Consider the following 27,457-nt stretch of genomic DNA (forward strand, 5'->3'; position numbering starts at 1 on the left):
TAGTTTATTCCACAAATAACTGCAACATTATTTTTTTCATTAGATAGACAACATTTTTCCTGTCACTGAGCACTGTACTGGAAACACTGATTATTTGTTGCTTAACCCAGGAAAGTTGCTTCCAAGCACTGTAGTCCTCCTACATACTCCCAAACACATACTTTCTTTGATATCTTTTATAAACAAAATCAACTCAAAGACCCACTCTCAACAGCTAGCAGAAGCCCTGATTAATTCACTACTCAGTGTATACTTCATTCAATTTTTAATAATGTTTAACATTTGTCAGATATTTTTTGTCTCACTCACAGTATATAAAGAATTACAGGTAGCGTGTCAGATAAAACTGTCTGAAAAACATTTCTCCCCATTATGAAAAGATTTTTTTTTTTGCCTTAAGTTTCCTTACTTCAGCCAAATATTTCAGAATCTTTCTTCAAATACAGGATATTTAAAGTGAAACAAATTTTAAATATATTAAAATTTTTGTAGTAAATTTCAGACTTTTTTTTTTAAAGTCTTGTTTTAGTATTAACATGCATCAATCCTGAGAAGACTTTTAGTTTGAAAATTTTATAGTAATACAAATAAAGTGACTTCACCTTAGTTATATGTTTACAGCCAGAGTGAATATTCATTATATCTTAGTTTCTTCTATGCTACACTGCTTTAACACTCACAATTTATGAACTGCTTGTACTATGCTCCATATATATACATATATATATATATGTGTGTGTGTGTATATATATATATATTCTGCTGTATATATATATATATATTCTGCTGCCAGGATAACACTTGTAACTATTGAGGCAACAGGCAAGTCATTTCAACTCATAACCAATGTTCCCAGGTTTATGTAATATTCCAAGAAAACACCTATACGTGGGGAATGTTCCCACATGTTCTACTTCCCTCTCCCCTCCTATTTTCTGCAACCCTAAATGCCAGAATCAGACCCGTATAGGAAAAAAAGTAGCCACCAGTTATGGACAAGCATGTTTGAATCGTTCTCTTCACATTTTTGAGTGTCTAGTATTAGTTTCACTCAGCACAAACCCAATGCTTAGTATATTTATATTAAAGTTAATAAATTTAAGTAATAAATCTAGCAGCTGTCATGTTTCTAAAGAAGAAATGTGAGAAAAACAACAGTATTATGGAAGTAATTATCCCTTCTACGCATGCCCTAGTGTTAAGTTTCACCATGGTCTGGCCTTATTTTGGCATGAATTGTGTGTACAACTTTAAAAACTAAGTTATTCAGTAATTCTAAGTTACCTCAAATTCCTTTTAAAAAATCAGTAGTCAAGTCCTGTAGAATATTATTCTACTTGCAGTTTTTAATATTAATGTCCCAGAAGAAAAGAAGTCTATTTCATCTGTTTAAAGCATTGTTAGAATTCAACATTCAGCAGCTGTTGGCTCAATTTACATCACACCAGGTTTTCTCAGCGCTGTGCAATCTGAAGTAGATTAGATCCCATTGGTCTTGTGAAGAAAAAAAATCACTGATTTACCAAAAAAAAAAAAAAAAGGGGGGGGGGGGGGGGAGGGGAGAGTGAGAAAGGGCAGAGGGAATGACAAACCAACAATTTGTTTTATTTCTTGGCAGTTTTTTCCTGTTTCAGAAATGTGCATAAAAGGCCTACTTCTGATAAATGAGCTAACTTCACAATCATATTAAAAGATTCAAATTTAAGGAAAGATTTTTTTTTTTTTATAACAACATTTAATTAAAAAGACAACAAAAACTGTTTGAAGTGAAATCCAATTTAAATTCATTATCCATTTCATTTAAAGTATTCAAGCATAACTTTTGACAATGGAGAGGTCCACTTAATGTTATATAAAAAATAATGCACCTATTGTTCAGCTATCTACTTAATGAAAACATTAAAAATAATGAATTGCAAAATTTCAAGGAAATGCCTCTTAATTAAAGCATTTCCATATGTCAAAACATTATTCATTTTGGCTTTTCTTGCCAAAGAAAAGTTTGTTCTTTTTCCCCCCTCTCTAATCTTTACCTCAATTTTAATAAAAGATTTAAACTAAGGATTTACCAGCTTGCTTTTTGTATATGTAATTATGCAATAGACTGAAGCCTGTTGAATCTAAGCCACTGAAAAAAAAAATGATGAGCCCATGCATAGCAGCCTGTTGTAAAGGGGGGTAGCTTGATGGGCTGAATCCTGTACTTCCTTGGATATCATAGAGAGCAAATGGGATGAAGATATACCATGTACTGATGGGGAAGGCAGAGTACTATGAGAGCTTATGTAGAAAGACCAGAACTAATCTACATCTATGGCAGAACCAGTTATCTATTTCCCTTTCCTAAAGTATGGCAAATGAATGAACACCTTACACAAAGTTATCAGGGAAAGAAATAGGATGATATCAGAACCATTCTATGAAAGAACAAGAAAAATATTTCCACTACAAAGGCAGGAGATTCTGCCAGTAACTTCACTACAAAATTCAACAGTGAGGTTTCAGCTGCTATTATTCCAAGGCAACATCCTGTTTGCCTTACAAAGGAATTCTACATCTACCCACAATTGGTATGGCCCATTGTCAACAACTGGTCAGCAGATTTGCACAATTAATTTTCTGCTTCTATCAGTGAAGCGCTCATCATGAAGATCAAAGCTCTGTTTCCCAACAATTACTCAGTCCCATGATATTTAGTCCCACGATATATAAATAAATACTGTTAGTTTCAAATAATCTAACATTTCTATTCACTTGTTGCAGTGATGTTACATATGAAAATTAGTAAGAGAAGTTATTCAAAAAGTGTACATTGAAGAAGCTTGTGAAGCTTTAACTTTAAATCTTGTGAAGATTTAACTTAAACGTGTCATCTGCACAGATGTGTGACTTTCCTAGATTTGAAATTAATCAAGAGATTGAGAGCACAATAATATACAGGGTGATAACCAGTATACATATCTCTCCTGTTTTTAACCACTACTGTAATCATGGATTATGTTTGTGTTTTTTTTTTTTTTTTTTTTTTTCCCCCCACTGTGCTACAATGTTATAGATACTGAGCAGTTTAAACTCAACTGACTCCGCAGTTCAAGCCCCCAGATCAGTCTGCTCTGGTGTAGCCTCACCTTAAGGTAATGAGGGCAGTTTGGGGCACACCGGGTATAAGAAGGACATTAGCCCTCCTTTGGACACTCTCTGCTAATAAGATGATGAAGGGCCTAATGTTCAGCCCAGAAGAGAGCAGGCTGAGGGAAGCCTGCAGCTTCCTCACAAGCAGAACAGAGGGACAGGTGTTGAGATCTACTCTCTGGAGACAGTGAAAAGACCTGAGGGAATGGCCTGGAGCTGGGACAGGGGAGAGTCAGGTGGGGCGTGAGGGCAAGGTTCTTCACCAAGAGGGTGGTCAGTGCTGGAATAGGCTTCCCAGGGCAGTGGTCACGGCCCCAAGCCTGCCAGAGTTCAAGAAGCATTTGAACTCTCAGCCTGATTTTTGTGTGGTCCTGTGCATGAGGTGGACTCCATAATCCTTGTGGGTCCCTTCCAACTCTGGATATTCTGTGATCCTACAATACAAGCTTCTAGTTTGTAGTAATCCAAAGGCCAGGTTGCTAAAGGACTAAGTACAGGTTATTGAAAACAAGTGAATGCATTCGGTTTTGTTTGCTTTTTCGTTTGAGTATGTAGAACACAAAAGAAGCACAGGTGGAAAAAAAAAAAAAATCCCATGTATTGATGTTCAGGTGAAAAAAATCCAAGCTTTTCCCCAAATGGAAAAGGAAGTGTAGGAATATTAATTTATAGCTAAGAAAATGATAGTTATCTATTTTGTTATTTTATTTAAATCTACAAATTTAAATCTATGTTCCAAATCTACATTATGTTATAGTTGCAAGAAATCCTGCCTAAGACAAGTTAGCATCATACAGTGTAACAGATCAATTAAAGCCAATGCAGGTGTAGGGTGTTGTTACAGATCAAGTGACAGAAAAAAATATGGAAAAGCATAAACCTAAGAAATAATCACATGGATGTGTTTCAGTTGTAAATACAATCATGAAGCTACTCTTTTCATTAAATATTTTTTTTTACTAATGTTTCCCAGGGAAAATTCCCATAAACGCACTATTTTCAAAGTTAAGAGCAAATATTAAACTCAAAAGTCTTCTTAGAATTTCAAGTCTGACAGAGGATCTAGAAAAGCTTTTTAATTATCTTAGAATGGTTTGGTTTGGAAGGGACCTTAAAGATGATCTAATTCCAGCCCCCCTGCCATGGGCAGGAGCATCTCCAATTAGACCAGGCTGCTCAACTGAAATAAATGTGGTAAGAGGGGAAACAGAGGTGAAAGAGAAGGCTGCCAGATGTGACATACACCTGCGTTTTCTCAATGTTTGTCTCTCACAAATTTCCCTCTCATGTAATTTTCCTCCATTTCATTCAATTCCACTTTCCTTTGTTGAAGAAACATTTTCCCTTCCATTGCAGTCCTCAGTATGGTTTTCCACACCAGCATACTTGTTTTGCCTCCTCATATACAAGTCTAGTTTATTGACAGCTTCTCTGCAAAATACACTAAGTAAAACAAAAGGGGGAGTGTGTTTGTTTTCATGGAAAATTTCAAAGTATATTCTGAACATACAGTAATATATCTATATACACACACACAGAGTAAAGTACTGTAAAACTATGAATTTGCACAAATGTGGGAATTTAATTTAAAAATACAGCTTCACATTACATGTTCCATTTTGCTCTGAGAATATGAAGTAATTAATTTCCAGTGAAACATTCTCATGAAAAATGAGTACAAGCTAAAAAGCAGTAGAATGTATCGCATGCACATAATACAAATCCAATACATTGGAGAAAAAATGACGTTTATGAAATTTGTGGTCAGCTGAGCTGCATAATGAATGCACACTGTTTAAAAGCTTCAAATAAAAAAAAAAAAAGTCAACTAGTCCTTCCAGGGAAAGAGAGAACTGTGCAATCAGATATCCACTGGGGGATATACAACTCAGTGTAATCCCCTAACAAATAAAAAAAGATGATGTGCAATAACAGGCTATCATTAATCAGAAGATAAGAAACTGTATCAAGTGTGGAAAACAAACTACCGTTCTTATCCTTAGACTGACTTTTTACTTGAAGATGTGTATTTTAAAAATATTTATTTAAAAGGGAATGTTGGAAAATTGAAGACATCTTTTTGTCTTTGTTCTTTCATACTGCACTTAATTTGGCATTTCTGCTACTATTTTGAACTAATTCAAGTGCCGAGTACCTGAAAGAACAAAAAGGCTTGATTACCTTAATTCACCAGGTTGGAAGCTGGCAGCTAAGACACTGAAGGACAGAGGGTCTTCCTGAAACTTTGAATGTTACTTTAGCAGCTTTGTGAAAAGCAAAATGCACATTTTTAATCAATTGAGTTTCATATCTTAAATATCTTCAGCCTTGGCTGTATTATTGTTAAACTGTATTATTGTATGTGTTAAAAAGTGCTTTTCAAAATACTGTAGAAACATGGAGAAGGTTTCTGCCTCTCCCCTCACTTTTTCCTCCACACAAGTTGTATGAAACTGCTCCTCTAGCCTTGCTTAAGTCCTTCAAAAACTTTTTAAAACAAGGTGTCCTCCAACCAATGAAGAGGCAATTTATATAAAATATTTATTTTTGACCTGAAAACAGCATGCAAGATAGCAAAACAGCATTAAAAACCCCAGAGGGAGCAGGTAGCTACAAAACAGAATGTGCATTTCTGAGGAAGATTTATTCCACTGAAGCACAGAAATGCCTTCAAATGAAATAAGAACTCTTGGGCTTCATATGAGTATTTTAATTAAGTGGAAATGCCAAAATCAAACTCTTAAAGTTACGGTTTTGGTCTTGAGTTTCCCCAGGTGGTAAATGTGATATGATAGCATGCCACAATGGGAGGAAAAAAAACAGGAGGCATTCAGAGCATTGTTGAGCAGAAATACTCAGGAGTCACATGCATGCACTACTTACCATATAACTTAAGTAGGACAGTTTAATTGAAAAGTACGTAACATGATCTGATCTGCCAAGCATTCCTCAAGGTTTTAGTGATAAAATCCTTTGGAGATATCTTATCCTTAATACAACAGGGCAAACAAAAGCATTACTGAATTCCAATTTCTACCGTTAACATCTCAGTATATTTACCTATATAAATTTCAAAGATCCTCTCTTCAGAGTGTGGAAGTGTCTGTCAAAGTGAAAATGAAAAGGTAGAGACTCTAAACTTCTTCTATCACTACCTCTAATGGAACTCTCCTTATTCCACATAGGGCAAAAAAAATTAGAGATGAATAATAGGGGTGAATAATCATGTGATCTAATGGTTTGCCTCAGTAGGGGACTGCAGTTAATGATCCAAGAAGTCACTTCAAGTGACTATTGGATATGGGCATACAAAAAACTGCACTACAGTATGCAGGTTCTGCTGCATACAAGCATCACTGTTCATACAGTGCTTAAAAAGTTTATCAACTAGAATAGCAAGTGCATATAAAAATGCAACAAAACTTATCAGCTGCCAGGAAAACTGTTAAGACCCATATGACCAAAATATCAGAAGACATCTGAAAATGGACGTAGAAGGTATGGATTTAAGGTGTCTTATTCCTTTATTCGGGATATCATCACTAAACAATTCTACCATTTCTTCAAGATGCTAATACAGTTAAAAAAAAAAAAAAAAAAAAGTCATGTGAGACCCACTTACAAGATCAGCAAGGGGCATCCAACAAGATCAGACTAGAGACAACTAGAAGTAGAATTGCTGAACTAATAAAGGTTAAAAATAATGATAGTTTTTGAAAAATACTACAAGCATTAAGTTTGAAATAATCGTAAGTATAGAACTGTTAACTTAATGTTCTGTTTTAGATAATGATGCATGATACAAACAAAACCTTTACTTAATAACCTAATAAAACCTTTTCTTTTTGCTGTGCAACTATTTGCAAAAAAAAAAAAAAAAAAAAAAAAAAGCCTGTTCTTCAAGCTACAGACTCTATATAATATTCTTCCTGAATTTGTTTAAAACACACCAAGTGTAATCATGATTTCTTTTCTTTTTTTTTTTTTTTTTTAACTTCAAAAGTAAAAGTAATAATAATACAATCTTGGATAAGCATAGTGACTTAGATCTGAATTCCAAATTTTTCATCCAAGTTTAGTTATTGTGCTTGCTTCTAGACTTAAAGAATATCCTTAGATTTCAGGGAACATAATTTATATCTGCACTGCAATAAAGGATACAACTCCGATTTGGCTTTTTATCTTTAACAGGGTTAATTCTCCCACAGGTAAAACTCCATGGGTTCTGTCAACCATAATACCCATAAGATTAACCTAAACAGCCAGTTTTACAGAGCATTCTGACTGAAGAGCTCCCACACACATAAGATCCAGCTGATTAACAGCTTGATCCTAAAAATATTAACACCATTTGAAGAGTTTGAGGTGGTACAGCTTTAATTCAAGACATTTTGTCCCTACTACACATCTTTTATTCTACTCAAGAATAACCAGTTGACTGATATCAAAGATTAGCAGAGTGAATAAATAAGATGTAAAGAATGCATATCAGAAGTTGGAAAACATTGATAAAATGTCTGGAGCTGCAGATAATGGTTAAAGTTAATAGCATATTAACTCTGAAATTAAGAAAAAATGATGTTCAGAAACATCCTGGCCATACTGTTAATGTTAAAATCTTCAGCTCAAGATTTCCAAGACCATGTTAAAGCCACATGTTCTTCATAAAGAAGCAGGTGACCTCCTCTAACTACTTAACTAAACTGACTTCCTAGCAATGTGATTGGACCTCTTCCAAATACATTCATCTTCCTAAATACTCATATAATAGTAAAAATTATAGAAGTCATCAAATTGGGAAGTCCTTCCCTTTCATGAGTTTTGATGTTCAGAATCCTTCCCCCACCCATGCACTTTATGAATAAGCTGTCAGTGTGAAAACCTGTTTATTTCTCTATTATTCTGTAATAAAACATCTAATATCGGTTCATTATTTTTAAGTTTGTGATCTTTATCGGTTCATTATTTTTAAGTTTGTGATCTTAACTCAAATCAATATGGTTATATTTTTATTTCACCTACCATGTCTGCCAGGGGAAAAACTACAAAGTTTAATATTTTACTTTATCCCTGCGGAAGTAAGATCAAAAATGGTTCACAAAAAGTTCTAAAAGTTCCCTAGCTCTAGTGACTCCAGTCACATGTAGAACTCTGCTTGCTTTTCAGACCTAAATTGAGTTAAATGCTGCTGAGAAAATCCTATATGCATGGTGGTTACTTTACCACCTTTCTAAGGTCATGTTTTCACCACTGTCCGCCTCAACCTCATTAGCTAAACTGCTTGGAAATCACCTCAGGTCATACTTTATTTAGAACAGGTGAGTTCTACTGCACAGGGCTGATAAATCAAAGTGAGCACAGACTTGTTTAGAACAGATTTTGTTTTGGATTCTCATCAACATTTTTCTCGAGGACTGTCATGTCACATACATACATCATCCACCAGACAACTCTGATTATAACTTCCTTACAAATACCAGAGTTGTAGGGTTCTATTTTTCTGATTGATTCCAGTTGTTCTACAAGTTCTCTATTACCCGATCTTTATTTCTCATCACAATTAAAAGAAATCAAACCTCTAAAACACAAAGAATAAAAACAGATCTAAATAAGGATTGAGAAATTCTAACATGTAAATACCAGGGCACCATTCAGGTGTTGCCTAACACTAAGCCCATATACTCAGGATTCTGCTGTTGACGTCCACCTATGTTTTCAGCGGTTGTGGATTGCAACTAGTGAAGTCTTTATGCTACCAAATGCTTGGCCCTTACAGTAAGAATTTTAAGCAGATCAGGCAATTCACCAGCTGAATACCTTTTATATTGACTCACTGTAAGATGAAATATACCTTACCATTTCCTTCTGCTGGGGGTAGTAACAAAACACATACACCACAACAATTAGAGTTCCACAAAACAGAGCACTGGTAAAGACAGAAACTTACATTTGACACATTTGTCAGTAGACAGTACCCCCACACACACACACACACACTTCTATAGCAGGTTTACTTTTGGGTGAGCTTTTGATGAACCAGTGAACTAAGCAACATTGTGGGAGAGGAACTGTGTAGGTTTAAGTGAATAATTCAGGTGGGGAGGGTTACTTACACTGTCAGACCACCAAGGTTTCCAAGTTTCCTCAAACAATAGAGATATTTGATAGCCCCTTTCCTACCTCCAAACTCATATCAGTCCCTGACAGCATTGTCAACTTCAAAATCATCTCTGCTTTCTCCACACACATACCTCCACCTTTTGGGGAATTGGGAGAATACTGAATTTCAGATTTGGCTTACACTACTGAAAAACCTTGAACCAACTTTCAGGAAGGTGAAGTCTTGTTATAAATGAAGTCTCAACTTAATCTGAATTTAGTAATATTTGTAAAAGGAATATTCATAAAAAGTATAAAAGGTATAAAACGCAAGTAAACAGCGCTGGGTGTGCAGGGAGTCTACACTCCACCAACACGCACACACGAACATCAAACATTCTAAACATATAGAACATTGCTTTACATACTAAACCCAAGTATGCCTATACACACGTACAATCAGAAAAGGTAACAAACAATCCTTTAAGTTCCATGACTTAACAGTCTCCATTTTCCATTCCTTTTCTCGATTACAAACAAGTCTCCGTTTTCCATTCCTTTTGAACAATGTCTCGCTTTAAGTTGTCAAGCAACTCGGTCTTCGGGCCGTATGTACCCCATTCTTCCCAGATCGAAGAAAAGCACATCCATCTTTAATATCTTCATCGATGATCTGGACGAGGGCATCGAGTGCACCCTCAGTAAGTTTGCAGATGACACCAAGTTAGGTGCGTGTCGATCTGCTTGAGGGTAGGAAAGCTCTGCAGGAGGACCTGGATAGGCTGCACCGATGGGCTGAGGTCAACTGCATGAAGTTCAACAAGGCCAAGTGCCGGGTCCTGCACCTGGGGCGCAATAACCCCAAGCAGAGCTACAGGCTGGGAGAGGAATGGTTGGAGAGCTGCCAGGCAGAGAAGGACCTGGGAGTGATGGTGGATAGTCGGCTGAATATGAGCCAGCAGTGTGCTCAGGTGGCCAAGAAGGCCAACGGCATCCTGGCTTGTATCAGGAACAGTGTGACCAGCAGGGCCAGGGAGGTGATCGTCCCCCTGTACTCAGCTCTGGTGAGGCCGCACCTCAAGTACTGTGTTCAGTTTTGGGCCCCTCGCTACAAGAAGGACATGGAGGTGCTTGAGCGGGTGCAGAGAAGGGCAACGAAGCTGGTGAGGGGCCTGGAGAACAAGTCCTACGAGGAGCGGCTGAGGGAGCTGGGCTTGTTCAGCCTGGACAAGAGGAGGCTCAGGGGCGACCTTATCGCTCTTTATAGGTACCTCAAGGGAGGCTGTAGCGAGGTGGGGGTTGGCCTGTTCTCCCACGTGCCTGGTGACAGGACGAGGGGGAATGGGCTTAAGTTGAGCCAGGGGAGTTTTAGGTTAGATGTTAGGAAGAACTTCTTCACTGAAAGGGTTGTGAGGCACTGGAACAGGCTGCCCAGGGAAGTGGTGGAGTCACCATCCCTGGAGGTCTTTAAAAGACGTTTAGATGTAGAGCTTAGGGAAATGGTTTAGTGGGGACTGTTAGTGTTAGGTCAGAGGTTGGACTCGATGACCTTGAGGTCTCTTCCAACCTAGAAATTCTGTGATTCTGTGATCTCCTCTTCAAGGCCAATAGGCACATCCAGGTCAGCAGGGGGTGTAACAGCAAAAGCCTTCGATGGCTGTAGCAGCAGAGGGGCCCATGGCGTAGCAGTCGGAACACTAAAGGAGCCCGCAGCTCCCTCACTGTCTGGCAAACCACATGTTTCTGCCTGTGGTCCCATATGGCTCTTTAAGGCCTCAGAGACTGCTCGCCAGGTGCCGAGCAATCCTACTGCAACTTTGTCGTTTTTAATTGCAGAGTCCCACACCTTGACATCAATTTAGTTCCATGTTTCAGGCTCATAAACTGTCCGATTGTTAATAAGGACAATAAGCTGTAAGGTTACCAGGACGGTCTTTGTTCCTAAGAACGTATGATTCCCCATAATGCGCAGCTGCTTACCAGCGAGGGGCAGCTGCGTGTGCGGGTCCGCCTCTCTCAGCTTCAGCTTCTTCCCAGCTCCAGTGTGCCCATTTCCAGTGACTTTCTGTATGAGCTTCTCTGAGCGGTTTGCTGAGTTTGGCCGAACCTATCTTCATGAGGCGATCAATGTGCCTGTTCCCGTCCTAGCCTCCGTTCCGCTAGCCTGTTCCTTTTCATTCCTTCTTTCTGCTTCTTTATTTCTTTATTGATGACATAACTTCATCACATCGTGTTGCCTTTTTTTTTTTTTTTTTTTTAATCTTAAGGGCAGGTTCCCCTCTTATACCCTTCACCCCACAGCAGTTCTTTTCAAAACAACTTTTCATTGGTCAAACAACTTTGCATATAACACCAACAGCAAACACCCAGAAGCTCCCATGCCTTAACGGCTGGAGAACAAGAAACCTGAGACTGCATGGAGTCTCCTGAATCACCCTTCTTTGTTCCCTCTAAACTCTTTTACATTCCTGATGGCCTCATCGTTAAGAGTCTAATGTTATTAACCACGGGGCTTTCCGACCCCCATGGCCACACTCTCAAATCTCCCCCTTCTTTATTAATATCAACCATTTTCTCGATACGAATTACCACTCCGTATGTAACACCACTCTATATATAACAGTCTTAAACGTCATTCTCTAGTGCCCACACATATTAAACTGGGTTGTAGAGCAATGCCACTCTTAACTAGGGACACACATCCCTAAATCCTCTACTGGATTTAAGCATCTAAATTCTTCCTTTCAAAAGGTATTTATTTTAAAAAAGCTCTCAGAAGACAAAGATGTTAGTAGTCTTTCAGCTAGCAAATAGAATGTGGAGGAATGGTTAAGTGAAATAAGACGTGGATGTTGGGCAGTTAGGAGGCAATGGGCTAGTGAAGTACCGTACTCAACTCACATGAGTCTGGGCACATACGCAGCTGGCTGAGAGCCAATCAGGCTCAAGGACACGATGCCCTTGAGCGATGGGGAAAGTCCCTAAGGCGGGACGGTAGCTAAAAGAAGGAGGAACTACCTGAAAAGAGCGGGAAGTGTTAGCCAATCCTGAGCTTAGTTTTTGCAATATGTATGAGTTGATTATGTTCGAACTAGATAAAAGGCGACTGAGCTATCCATTAAAGTTGAAGTTCACTGTTCACTCATATTGAGCATCTGTGTCTTCCTTCCGTCGACAACAATAGAACGGTAGTTAAACCCAAGGTACAAATTAATTTCTACCTGAAAGCATTTCAGTTTCTCAATTTCCCTTTTTGTCATGCTTTCATTTCATGTCATAAGAAAATACCAAAAGAGACCAAGACCTGGTACAGTGAACTTTAAACTTCAGTAATTAATCCTATTTTGAAATAATAGTTCAAAAACTGCTGTGTTGTTGCAATTTGTTTTGGAGTTTTAACTAGAACATTGCAATTCTGGACAGAAGTAAAACCACAACTGAATTGTAATATAAGAAGCTTTGATGAATCAATTCCTTAGCATAATGAGCAGCACAGTCTAAGTTGGTATCTTGGCTTTTTATCAATAAACACTAAGCAACAACAATGTAAGCATTCACTTATTTCATAGACTAAAATTTTTCATTATCATTGTGACAGAGATTGTACTTTTATGTTTATGTCTTCTAGTCTTTGGAGGGTAAAAATACCGAGAAAAGTAAATTTTAGTTTTCACTGGCCTAACATGACAGGAAAAAAAGGAACCATGATAATATCTCGCAGCACAACTGACATATAAAGAGAACAGAACAGTTTTGCTTTACTGATAGCCTAAAGAGAACTGTGACTTTCCATTTAGACTCTGCCAAATTTTTCCTTTTTATCAGGAACTACATCCAAGTGTTTCCCTTGATGCACTAAGGGCATTCTACTTCATGAATGGAATAAAGGTCAAGTTCTGCACTGACATCCACAGAAGTGCACAGAGCATAGATTTTTTTTTTGTTCACTGCTGATTCTCAGAGAAGTCTGCCTTCTCAGCTTCCATAGCTCTCTACTTCATCATCCAAAGGAAACCATACAGCATAGATCATCACTACTGGGACAGCTGAGCAACCAGCTATGACCTCTTAACAGAAGAAAAAAGTTCTAATATACCTCTTATGGGCATATTGTTCATTTTGTTTGATGTAATAGTCACTATCCTGCTGACAAATCTGAATAAGCTCTCTAGTGTAACTCTCATTTATACAATCAGTGTGAACTTGTGCATTTTCACAATACTTTTCAAAGTTACTAAGTATATTCCCACTCTTAAAGATATCTAATAACCTATCCATTATATAAGCATAATCAGTATTTTCAACTGGTGCCTAATCCTGAAAGAAATCCCTTTTGCATTTCCACTGAGGTACCGCTCCTTTTCTGACCACGCATATGATAAAAAGAAAAATCATGGATCAGACTCATCAGAAAACATTCCCTTATCAGTTTATCTAGGCATGATTCTAAGAATATTCTTCAACTACATGCAACCCCCAAAGGCAGCAGCACCAAGAATGGCTTCTTGCTTAAACTAGCCAAACAACTAGAATACTTCTCTAAAAAGTTGAAGATTAAGTCATCTCTCTTCTTCAGGGAAGCACCGAAGTATTTTTACACTGCAATCAAGATGCAACAGCAACTCCCTCATTTGGATCTATGAACCAATTTCAAAAGCACAGAGGCAATTACTGTTGAAGTGCAACTATGTCAGTACTTATCCCAATACTTTTGCAGTACAACATGCTGAGCTACATGCTGCCAAAATAGTTGTTTGGCAGTATCCAGGTGGCCAATTTTAAATGAGGTTTTGTACACACAGATAAGTTTTAACTGCATTTACTGTATTTGAAGATAAAAACAGAAAGTGACATTAACTTTTGTAAAATGGGTTCCAGATAAAAATCTTACAAAATAAACACTTTAAGCTTGACATTTGCACCAGGAAAGGTAGAAGAAACTACCGTAAAGGGGGGAGGAAAAAACAAACAAACACACACACACACAAAACGCCACATTAAAAGGAACACTGTTAAGTATATCAGATAGTCAAATTGACAGTTGACTTTTCAAGAGTGAAAGAGCACCATTAGGTTTAGGAATTGACATTTAAAACAGTTAACTAGGTCACAGATAAGGGAGATCCAGCTGATAGTCAGCTACAAGACTTTCAACACGATTAGTTGCCAAAACTTCTTAAAGAAACTAAGTAGTCATTGGATAAAAGGAAGGTCCTCAGGTGAACACAGAATTTGTTAAAAGATTGGGTAAAGTGGAGTTTCATAGCAGAGAAAGGCTGTGAAAGATTACATGTGCTGGGTTACACACCGTTCAACATTACAAGTTACATGAAAAAGGAAATAAACAAAGTGACAGTTGATGAAATTATGTTGTTCCAAATAGAAGAGCTTAAGGTTGACTGCAAAGACAGACATAAGATTTCACAAAACTGGATAATAAATTGGCAGAAGAAATTGAATACAAGTATCAGGTAAGGAATAAAAAACCACAACCCTCTACACATCGCAACGGGCTTACCACTACTAAAAATAGCAAGTTAGACCTAAAATAGTAGTTCTGGAGAAAAAAAAAAAAAATAAATTAAGCATTACAATGGACAAAATAAATTTAAAAAGTATGATGAAAGGTGTTGAGCCTTGACAGAGCCCACAATGAAGCTATTTGAATCTCAAAAATTAAGCGGATCTAAAAAAGGTTCAGAAGTTGCAGTACAAGAGCTCAAAAATCCACAGCTGAAGGGCACATTCTGAATGTGTTTTTAGAACACAGAAGACGGCTACAATAAACTGTCTTTCCCCAGTAACTGTAGCATTAACATCACCACCTAAAAATACCGACTGGTGAGCAGTCTTTCAAACACGGTGCAACAATTTGCTCTGATCACATAGAAACCTGAATGCATGCCCTGGGCAGTGCTTACATAGTAGCCAGTAGCGAGATTCAAATGAACAGCAATATATTCCTTTACAGGATTTTAGGTAATCCATTTTGTGTTCTATTTGGTGCCAGGTTGATTGCTCCAAAAACATGCTTAAGACAGAAAAAAATTCTCCTACATCACACTTTCTAGACTATCTCCCTCCAAGGTATGGAAGAGTTGGTTTGTTTCTGGTATTCACTTTGTCACATTTTTAAATTAAAGCTTCTTGAGAGTAATTGTAGTATAATTTAAAATATTGGGCTTATCTTGTGAATTTATTCAAAACTAATGTGATTTTACTTCTATAGTATTTAGTTTTCTTGCCACATCCACTAGTCATGAAGTTATATTTACTGCTTACCCAGCACATTACTGCCCACCTGCTCCTTGTACTCTCAAGAATAATCAAACCTAAAGAAACAGAATGTTGCTTGATCTCAGCAATGACTCTATGTATTAAAAAAAAAAAAAAAAAAAAAAAAAAAAAAAAAAAAAAACAACCTTTGTGTATTTCAATTGAAACACTTCACTTTAGGTCTGCATTTTAAACAGTTGGCCTTAAAGAACTGTTGAATAAAAGAAAGAATCATTACTGACCACATTGTGTCCATCATAGCAAGATGTATTACACTGAAAACTGGTTGGACCATTTTGTACTGAGACTGATAAAACATTAAAGTATGTTCTTATTTCAATTTGCAGTCATGCAGCATAGCAAAGAACACACGGAGAAGCAAAACCACTTGATTGCAACAGACAATTCAGATTCCTCATCTGCCCTCTCCCCACACACACACACACACACACTGTCCTTCCCCCTCCTCCAATTGCACCCCTGAGGGTGGGGAAGAGGAGAGGTGGGGGAAAAAAAAAAAAAAAAAAAAAAAAGCGGGAACTTATGCTTTCACATGTGTTTACAGAAATAAAGAACACCTTCACGTTCCTTATATTACCAAGTAGTCTGGATATCTGAACAAAACAATTTTGCTTTCTATCAGGCATATACTACAATTCTATCTTCTCTTCTTCTAATGTAACAATATCCAGTATACTCACTATTTTATTTAGTGAGTGTAAAATAAACCAAATAAACTGTACCAACATACAACCCCCGGTCAGAGCACAAGTAGTCTACACAAATTGCAGTATTTGCAAACTATTGAGAACTCTGAAAGCTTGCAAAACAAATATGTAAGAAGAGTTCGGTATTTTTCTGAACATCCAAGGAAGTAAACAGAAAAGGCAAGATTTAACAGATTAAGGTATTATGCAGCCTGTTAACTCTTAAGACATCTCCTTCTGCTATTCTAGGTGTAGTAACCTCTGCAACCATGAGAGGAGGATTTGGCTTACCTGTAAGAGCCTTTAAATCTATAAAGTGCACAAACCTACAAATGCATTCCGTCAGTCACGTTTTATAACTAATATAAGAGCTTTTCCAAGGCTTATGATATGTTGTGACATCCAATGGGGAGAATTCTTTTCTATAGACACTTCTTGAATGTTATCTTGTTCATGCCAGTTATTAAAGAGACGGTTTTCCATAAAGGATCCAGTAGCTTCAAAGACTGACTTTTTTTTCAGGTTGTATTTTCTTTGCATTAGGAAAGAATACATTTTCAGGCGAATTGTATTAGACTTTTCTGGTGACCTGGAAAATATTTGAAGGCTTTATTTTAGTACAGAAAAAGCCTTTTTAAAAATATATTTTTATTTCATGAACTTGTTCTGATGCTGCTTTGAAAAGAGCTAAGGGCACTGAAGCCTGGTTTTGAGGTTGTACTGGAAAAGTTCCTAAATGAAATCACATGCTGCAATATTCCAGGTAATGACTTATTTTTCTCTTTTCATCTTTGCCTTTACAGATGTATTATTTTCACTTTTTCACCTCCTTGCACTCAGTCTGCAAAAAGAACCTGTCTCAAGGCAGAGAGAGGCCCTGATGCTGTCCTGCCTCGCACGAGCAAAACTATCAACAGGAAGGAATGGCATGATGTGTGGTGAGTGACAACAGTAAAAGAAGTAACCAAAGTCAACTTGCATGAAGCTGGAATCTAATCATAGAGGCAGATCAGGTGATCACAGGATAGACTGACTAAAAGACAATAAAAGGCAACAGCTGAGGCACATCATCCATAGTTCATTTGCAGACTACGAGCTTTGCACTTAAACTGGTGAGAAATCAGAAAAAAAAAAAAGAAATAGCATTACTTTTCCCTTTTAGTGGAAAGCTCCTGGAGCAAGTCCAAGGAAGTCTTACTTTCAGCTGGTCTTGCATGTATTGTCATAGCTGTCACTGTCATCACTGTCATAACTTATGTTGTCATACATGTACATCACCATGGAGATCCCATAACAACAATTAGTAGCTTTTGTTAGTCATACACTGTCACCAGAAGAGGATATAGCCTGTGTAAAAGAACTGTTCTGGGGCCCACATGAAGCATTTTATTAACTCACTCCTAGCCAAAATTCAAAACTGTAAGAGGATGATCATCTTTCTTTGCAGGTAATTCTGTGTTTCTGTTAGTAATGTGCACTTGTTGCCAAATGGAAGACCTGAGTATAAATGCCCCACTTGGTATTCAGTCCTTGGTCAAACAGCAGTTGGGTGATGCATAAGTTAGCACATAAGCTGCAGCAAAGTTTGCTGGAAGATTTAGACATAGTGGTGATGAAACCAAGAAGGAAACATTTATTTTCCTCCAAAACTCAAAGCTTTTCTTCAGAGCAATGTCTCAGACCCGGAAAAAGTAAAATAAAATAATAATTATAATAATAAAAAAAAGCTTCATGGCATAAAGTTATTGTGGTAATACATGCAAAGGAGAATTTAAGTTTTGGCATTGATAAACTGACAATAAACAAGAGATTTTCCTATAAGGATGAGACTTCACAATATTTCCCGTAATAATTAAAACAACTAACAAGTACCAGATAATTTTAGTCAATTCTCTGTTGTCAAGTAATGCTTCAGAGTTTTATAAATATCTGCTCAACAAGCTCATTAGAGTGGTGAAGTAAAACCTGGGGAATAGTACTAATTAATAAAAGACAGTCCATGCAGAAGTGTCACAGGGTGAGTTGTCTGCAACAATGCAAAGGAAGGACTGCTTCATGCTGTAGTGCAACTGCATGGGCATCTGTGTCAATATTCAGTGAAACGGCACAGCTACTCTAATAGAATCAACAAATCACATTAAAGCAGTCACTCCTAACTGGGACAATGAACTGATGCATATCTTTAAAAAGATTATTTTACGGAAGGAAATCTATTGTAAAACTCCAAAGCTATCAGTGAAATGGCTGGTGACCTTCAGTTTCCAACTGCAAATACTTTTAGCAATCTATGTCTGTCATAACTGGTGAGATTTTCTGCTAATATGCTTAAAAGCTTCGTAAAGCTTCCATTATTCCTGAGCAATTGGTAGTGACATGTTGTTGTTCTAACGAGTGCCGATGCATGAGTGTAATAGTAAAAATATACTCTGATTTTAAGCACTGTTTCTAACAGGAAGTATACTGAATTTTCAAAATGTTTATAGCTGATGCAGTTTTAAAACATTTCAGAGCTTCAAATCATTTCTTCCTCCTATTACAGAATGTTTTTCTGAACACTACGAAGTCATGGAATTTATCTATTTTTGTAGCTAAAAGAAAAATCATAACCTTAGTACATGTCATTATAGCACCATGGCCAGAAGTTTAATAGCTTTGCTTTAACAGCTCATAAAAGTTGAGAACGATCACTTTTTTTTTTTTTTTTTAAGTACACTGTTGTAACCTAAGGAAAGCCTACACCTTACTTTTAATGAGGTATACATTACTTACTAAGGTTACAGTTGATTCAGTTTTTAATCAAAGCAGTTTGTCAGTGATATTTCAGTAAAGTTTAAAATTAATTTGTATGAAGCTTTTTTTTTTTTTTTTTTTTTTGTGAATTGGGAAAAAGCAAGACAAGCTTTCTTTAAAAAAGTATCTAACTGTGGATATCAAACACCAGGTCATGTATGTATTCCCCAGTTCACTTTAATACTCCTCAGGGCAAAAACTCACAAGAAAAAGCAGTTAGAGAAAAGTCTCATACAACTCAGGATAAATTATTTATGAATATTGTACATTTAGGACACACATTGTAAAGCCACAAAAGATTCTGAAGCAGCCTTCCAGAGCTGTCTAAACAAAGATTGTTTTATGATTGATAAATGATCCTGCAGCAATGACATAGCCCCAATGTCTTTCATACTCATAGACTCTAGAAGTCATACCACAGAAAACAACTCTTGAAATTTTCTGTTTACCCTAAGTGCATGAAGCTCAGTGCTATGCATAAGATTTCTTAATAAAATCTTTAACCCACCTCTTGAGATAAACTAGAAATATATTCATCAGTGGCCATCACCAGCATTTTGGAGAACAGCAACTGCTGATTGTAAGCCCTAAAACAAAGGAGTACAGTGATAGTCAAGCAGTCATCTTTGTAGAGCAGGTTAAGATTGTCCACATGAAAATAAAAATGGAGTTACACGTAAGGACAGGAAGAGAACTGCCCAAAGCTGGTTAGACATTAGCTAGTGAAAAGCCTTCAAAGAATTAGACTGATATTTTCCTTCCTGGGGTTCTTATCATGTTCCTTCAGGTGTTGAAGGATTTTTTGGTAGCAAACAGTACACAGTAGGTTTTCCTAATTCCGTCTCAGAACTCAGATGCACACAACATGTGCAAAAAGATGCATAAAGTGTACAGTCATAATCACAGTATGAAGAAAAGATATTGAACACAATACTCACAATATAAAAGTAGTAAATTCAGGAGAATGATATCGCTGTAGTTTCCCAGTGGATGGGAAAGAATTGATTCCAGGTGTTGCAATTAGTTCATTAAGAAAGAAACAACCAGATGACAGTAGAGAATATCAAATTCCAGGGTTGATTTATTCACAATTATTTGTATGCCTGAGCAGGTGTCTTGACAGCAACAGCAAGTTTTACAACTCACAGGTGTAACACCCCTTTCAGATCTCCAGTGGAGGCAGCTGTGTTTGAACAGCTTCAGCCTGCCAGCAAATAGCTCTTCATACTCCTGTTTTTCCCAAGACACTGTTCCCAAAACTGCCGCAAGCTTGTTCCACCCTCTTTACAAGTAAACTAGAGGCTCTTTGTGCTTAGGCACAATCATAACCTTATTTAATATATTCCTGTTTTGCAACTGTGGGTACAGCAGAATCAGCAATTCCCTGGTATGCAGGGTAAGGATACTATTTGCAGTTTGAATTTTCCTCAGCTACAAGCCATGCAAAACTAGCATGAAAAGTTTGTGGAGTTTACCACAGAACTTATCAATCCGTTTTAGATATTCATAAATGCCCATTACCTAGGTGCACAATCAATAACGTATTTATCTTTATGCCATCTCTGTGGAAGGCCATTATCCTGACTTTATAGAGTGCGATACGGGAAATTAGAGTCTTGAATTCACATTGCACAACCGTGACTTGAATATCCATTCCTTATACACAGTTAATACTAGCTGGTTTAAAGCAGGATTAAAAGACACTTCAATGCTCCACAGATTAAAACAAAACTACCTAATAGGTAGTTTCCACAGGTACGAAATGAATTTAAGATTTTCTGTGGTGTGGCTGCTTCATTTTGGCATGTAGGAGTGCATAATATTAAATCTTAGTATGGAAACCTATCCTACTAAAGTCCTGTAGAAGTGAATAGACAGTCAAACAGCTTACTTGTGCTCTGTAAATTCTCAAAAACAGCTATACTCCATTTTATTATTATTTTCAATGACATGAACATAGCTTAGAAGCTAGATTATGATTTTGAGTATTTCAACAGTGAAAAGGAAACTGAGAAGAGACTCTTCATTATACCTCCTATAGTTAACTGAGCACTGAAAGCTGTGAGAAACACTGGTACTCAAGAAAACTGAGAATCTATTAAAATTCACCATGACCAATTCACTGGTGAGCATCAGCACATTATTTCTAGTCTCACTCAGATAAAGAGATGTCACGAAATTATTGTTGAACCATTTATTTTTTTTAAATTCATCCTTGCAAGGCCTATGTTTGATGGCTAGGTCCTTTTTGCTGTTGGATATGTGGTCTAGCTATCCTGAGGAGTGGAGACACAAGGCTAGCAGAGAACAAAAGTGCCTACTCACTTTTAAGAACAGCATTTTAGTTCTAATGAATCTCTTCCCAGCACCTGAGCACGTCAGAAGTGTGGCTTCCTCCCATCATTGTGATCTCACTTCCCTGCTCCTCAGTCAGCAGGGGCAGAGATTGACAGCTTGCTTAACTTCACAAGGAGAGAGACTACCTCTTGCCTCATGCAACTTAAAAGTGAGCCTTCTGGTGGGATAAGAGAGACAGGCTGCAATGGGAGACCCATCTGTTCTTACTCAACTAAAAGGAGGATGGCTCTGATGCCAGGATTCAAAGGCAGAATGATGAAAATAGGGCAGCATGGAGGAGGCTCTTTACACTGAATGATGCCCTAGTTGAGGTCTCTTATGTTATGTTTCAGATTTTATCCACATCTAGAATAGCATGAAACATGTTCATTAAAATAATTCTATATCATTGTACAATTATATTTTATTATGAAACATGACCAGTAACTGCAATCCACTTATAATTACTTCAGAAATAGAATATAATACTCAAATAGGCCTTTATAAAGTTGCAACAACCCCACCCTACAAAAAAGTCACCTTAACGGCATTTGTATGAACCACATATTAAAATTATGTTTATATAGAGAAAGATTGTTTAGCTCCCCCAGTGGCTGAAGGGACAAAGTTAAATATGTATTAGCAACTCATAAATCAATTTGTCATATAAAATGGGAGAGTCAGAAGGAAAAAGCTACAGCTCCATAGAAACAAGTTGTTAGAGATTGCTGTCTCATGTTTGTTATTGCTAAGTTCACAAGCAGTCCAAGGATGGTATTTTGATAACTACTCCTGAAACATTAATATTTTGTGGCCTTCTTTCAGCCAAAGCACACAGTATTTTAACACTGAACTGTGACATAGCTCAGTTAAAGTCCTAGGAGAAAAATACCTGTTAACATTTTAGAGCTTGAATAAACGGATTAGATTGAAAGGACAAATGCTTCAAATGCTTTTATAATCCTCAGTAAATTTCTAAGTGTGTGTGCTGCTGTTCAACTCTAAGAAAATCAGACTTGAATAACTCCCCCCACCTCCTGGGGGTGTGGGTGCATTTAGGCTTGAATTGTTTCACATAGTAATCTCTGCTCATCCATTGACCTAATGATCTTTATTCTGTGATTTTAGCTGGAAATGCTACAACAGATTTTGGCTATTCAGAAACTAGTTCTCTCTGTAACATACGTTACAATTAGAGTGAAAGCGTGCAACCTCAAATAAAATTCTTCACTCTGTTCAAGCAAAACAAGTGTCAAAAGCCAAGCCACGCAGAATTTGACCCACTAACAATAATAAAAAAATATTTAGTAACAGCTGAAAGTTGGAGAGAAGAAATTTCTTGAAATTCAACTGTTCTTGAATCATGTTAGACAGCAAAAGAGTGACTAGTTAACCTGGAGCCAGGGATAAAAGCAAAGAAACAACAAAAACAATCAGGTAAAATGAGAAATCTCCATTGGCTTGTCTGAGGATTTGAAAGAAATTTGCAAGACATTTTTATTTTTTTCTAAGCAACATCATGACATTTCTATAACAAAATTTAAACTATTCAGACACAACATGGATGTTTATGCTTTGTGTAAGTGGGCAACTAAACTAGAGCTGCATTACTGCTGGAACTTGTGTTTCACATCAGCAGAACTCACGGCCTCTGGAACTGTCAATTTCATAATCTTGAAAACAATGAAGACAATAAATATGTTCACAGTAGGGGATTAGATGGTCTGCTAACCTGTCCTTTGGGACTCTACTAATAGCATTCTGTTTGTCAGGGCTGTCAGAAACAATGTGAGGTATTTTGAAGGTTTTGAGATACCTATCATTCACAGTCCTCCAGGGCTGCCTAGAGAACAGGAACACAGTTTCATGAGAAAATATCAAAGCTTTCATCCTGCATTAGAACAAAAATGATATCCTTGAAGACCTCTGGAAAAAGCATAAGAAAAAAAAAAAAAAACACAAAAACAAACAAACAAACAAAAAAACCCAACGCTATATTTATAGCCCAGTTTGCCATCCACATTATGGGTTTGAGCACCCATCTGGAGCATTGAGGGCTCAGGAGCATGTGCCTGCTGAAAAAGTCACACAAGTGCAATTTGGACCTATTTCTTGTTGTCCAAGTAAATGACTGACTTCTGCATATCCCACCTTTCATTCAGCCTTTCCCAAACAGCAGTTTTTATAAAATATTAAACCTTCCAGTAAAACAGATGTTTTTCCTGATTTAGTATTCTTCTGAGAGGAAAAGACTTTCAGTACAACTCAGAGATTAGCAAGCACAATTTTGGCCCACCCTATTTTGCTGCTGATAGCTAGCTGAGTGCCTCTGCAGTTGTCCCTCAGTTTTAAATTTGAAAAGCTACATGCTGTCTCTTGCTGTACAAGACATTTGATAACTGCTGCCTATGAAACAGCAGTTATCCAGTTGGTAGTAGCTTCTGCTGTGAATCAGCATTAAACAGACACCACAGGGCGTAACTGTAAGCCACTCTGATGTTCAACCTGTTCTTTGTGTGCATTTAAAGAACAATTAAAGAACTCAAGATAGTTTTCAAGTGTCTGTCATAAGTGGAGTGCATTTTAAAGTATAAGTTTATTTTTAATGGTAAAAAAGTAAACAAACAAACAAAAACATTAACCTTTCAATCTTGCCATCTACTTGTTACATTTTTTCTTCCTATCCTCCAATTGAAGCATCACTTTGAAATGAAGGAATGTCAGAATATTTATAATTTTTTTTTCATACTGATACTTTCAAAGCATTCAGTAGTGCTTGAACATAAATGTGTTTTTAAATGGTTCTGTTAAACATGAATTTAACGCATGATATCAGCAGTATCTACTGGCTTAAATCATTACAAGTTCCTTCAGCACTGTCTCTCATGAAGAGATCCATTTGGAGATCACATCTCCCAAAGTTAGGTATTTACATGGCCAGGCTTCTAAACCATCACCACAGTCAGTAGATATACAGCCATGAGAACTAATGGATAAAAGTATTCAAAAAGGGGAAAAGAACCCCCTTCACTAGAAATCAGAATCTGACCATTTGTTTTTCATTCATATTCCTTTTAGCCAGTGAATGCCTTTAACACTTTACTTTTCATTTTTAATCCACAAAATGGATTCCATGAAAAGCCTAGGCACATGAAAAAAATCAATGAAAAAACTAGGCACAGAAACATCAAGAGTTTCCCTACTTTGTTTCTAAAACTATTCAAAGTATCTTTTAGGTTATGTACTTTTAAATTAATGCAATCCTATTCAAATTTCTTTGATAAGATGCATTGTACTTTAAAAGTCTTTCAGTTAAGCTAATACAACATTATGAACATTATCATCACTTGTGCAAACTTTTAAAATGAGGAGATACTGGTCTGAACTGCATGCTTTATGTAACATTATAGTTTGAGGCTCTCATGGAGAAGTGGGAGCTGGAGTGCTTCTCTGCATAGAATATATGCTTGGTACATAGCAGCCCTGCAATTCACTTTCATATGTGATTCTCTCCCCCCGCCCCCCCCCCCCCCCCCCCCCCAGTCATTTGAATAGCAGCTTTATGACTATTTTTGGCCTCCTGCTTTTAAGGGGCCAACTTCAATGAGCATTCTTTAGAATTCCCATTATGTACCAGAGAGTGCTGCAAGAGTCTTTTGGAATTATGCATCTCATCTGCGAAATTGAAATATGTTCTTTAGAAACAAGAAACATTACAGCCTCCTCTCACAAAAGAAAGAATATCAATATTCTGTAAAGAGAGACCACTCTTAGTATAAACACCTCAGTGTTTTCAGTAGGTCACACTGAAATATGGCCTATTCAGAGACTTTCAAAGCAAAGAAGCAAATGAAAAGAACTCAGTTATCTTTCTTTCCTTGACCACAGGCATGGCTACAGAAGATTCTGGAATGAAGGGGGGGATTAAAGGAGGAAACAGACACTTGATCCAGATTTTCTGTAATCCTGACCCCAGTTCTCACATTTACATCTTTCCTCATTCTCATTTTATCTTTGTGAAGAATTGGGTGCTTTTTTCTCCGCTTTTTTTCCTCTTAACAGAATACGTATGTAGGCATCTTGTTTATTCTTTATACTATAAATCCTTAATCCATGTAATTACAGCTACTGTCAGGACACGGTTTAGTTTATTAAGGACCAGTCCACATCACCAACAACTCCTCACACCGGCAACACAGAGCTCTACAGTTCCCTGAAACAGACCACCTCAATGGTCGCACATGCTACTTCAGACACCTGTTTTACGGACAGCCATATTGCATTTGGAGATTCCACTCTCATTTTAGTTATCTCTGTAAATTGCCTACAGTTTTAGTACATCTTGCAGCAGGCACCATCTTAGCTAATGTATTTTTGCTTATCCAAGGCATTTAGCAAGTATCCCAGCAGATGTACCCACAAAGGAGATGTCTCCAACAGAGGTTTTAAGAGATTTGTTCTGCAGTCTACTCTCAGAGTTTCTTCTTTCTGAGGCTTATCAGATAGTATATTAGACACAGGTTTATGATTGTTAACTGATATTTGAAATACTCCACATCACATGAAGCTTTAATCAGACTACTCCATACCAAACGTTCTCAGATTTTTTTTCTTAGCAGAATTAGTATTTTAATAGAAAACATCTCAGAGATAAATTCAGCCAAGCAATATAATCCATCACTAAAGTAAGACGAATATATAGATGGCAAAAGAAAACCTTTTCAATGCATTTGGTTTCTCAGATGACCATGACAAGCCAAATGGCTATATATCCTCTATAACAAAGCACTCATCTGACTCCCTTCCTACAGCCTCTACACAGAAATAACATCCAGGAGCTCTAAAGTGTTGGTTGTTTATTTCTTTTTTTTTTTTTTTTTTTTTTCCTTTTTCTTTTTTGAACAAATTTGGCTTAGCAACACACATCATCATTATGACTTTTTCCCCCATCATTCCTTTCTTTTGTCTCCCACTACTTGCAGGAAGAAGATTGCCAGCTCCACTCAGAGACTCTGCCCTAAAGCACCAAGCTGCCAACAGAGGCACCACTTTATTTTTAAGAGGTTGTTGTACACATAAAACAGAGCACTCAGAAACAGAAAGACTTCTAACCACAACCTTTTCAGAACGCATTGCACCCCTGCCACACTAAGCTATAAGGAAGCAAAATAAGCACCCTGAAATTCCCATGCCACACGCAAACTCAAAGGCAGAAAAAGTTAGTGTAAACCCCTATTAATCCCATTTCACACTACCTTGTCTCTATTTTGTTTTCAGAACAGGAATCCTTTACATCCTTAAAGTCAGTAGCTCCTATCAAACACACGTAAAGATCTACCCCTCGCTACAGACCTCACAATATATTTCAAAGGCTCCCAAAATTTCTAATTCTAGCTAAACAATAATATAGCAATTTATAAGAAAATACTTGAGATTCATTGCATAATTACCTTAGCATCCAGCTGCAATAAAACATATCTTCATAGTTTGTTGATAGTTGCATACGATATTTCTTATATAACACCAAACAGAACAAGATTAGTCCACCCTACTCTGGGGCAGGCAAAATTTTGAAGGAAGGAAAAGAAGAGAGAGGGAGAAAGGGAGAAAAAACACAGAAAAAAGTATCCCTGCTTTATTTAAATAATAAAAATGATTTTAAAAAGCTGAGTCTCAGCTGTGCACACACTCCCCCACAAGAAACTCACATCACAACTTCACAGGTGTGGGCCAGGCAATTTTCAAAGAAGAGTTTGCAGCCCCAGCTGATCCTTAAATTCCTTTAAGTTTTTTTTTGTTTGTTTGTTTTTTCCCTGTTTACCCAAGGGGAAAATACAAGATAAAACAAATTAATTCTCAAATCCAAATTATTTATGTAATCCTTAAACATAATGGACAGAAATCTAGCTATTTGTCAGTAACAAGCAAGTTCTAGAACCATACAATAACACTGTTTCTTCTGAAAAATGGCTAAAATAAAGCAAACTTATATATATATACATATAAAACTGTCAATCAGAATCAAACTTTCAGGAGACATTCATTGGTTTCAGTAGCACAAACTTTTCTTGGTTCTAGATAACAGATTAATAATCAAAAAAGATAAAACAAATAGG

General features: G+C 37.0%; 1 long non-coding RNA gene across 1 annotated transcript in view; it reads right to left on the bottom strand.

The window, feature by feature from the left end:
* The window catches only part of LOC311436006, a 274,041-nt gene extending 247,084 nt beyond the window's left edge, over nt 1-26,957 (bottom strand). The window contains exon 1 of the long non-coding RNA XR_014692532.1: nt 26,792-26,957. This is a non-coding gene — a long non-coding RNA (uncharacterized lncRNA). The remainder of the gene's footprint in view (nt 1-26,791) is intronic.
* Between the last annotated feature and the right edge of the window lie 500 nt (nt 26,958-27,457).

This window comes from Aythya ferina (assembly GCF_964211825.1).
Source record: "Aythya ferina genome assembly, chromosome: 4".
Lineage (NCBI taxonomy): Eukaryota > Metazoa > Chordata > Aves > Anseriformes > Anatidae > Aythya > Aythya ferina.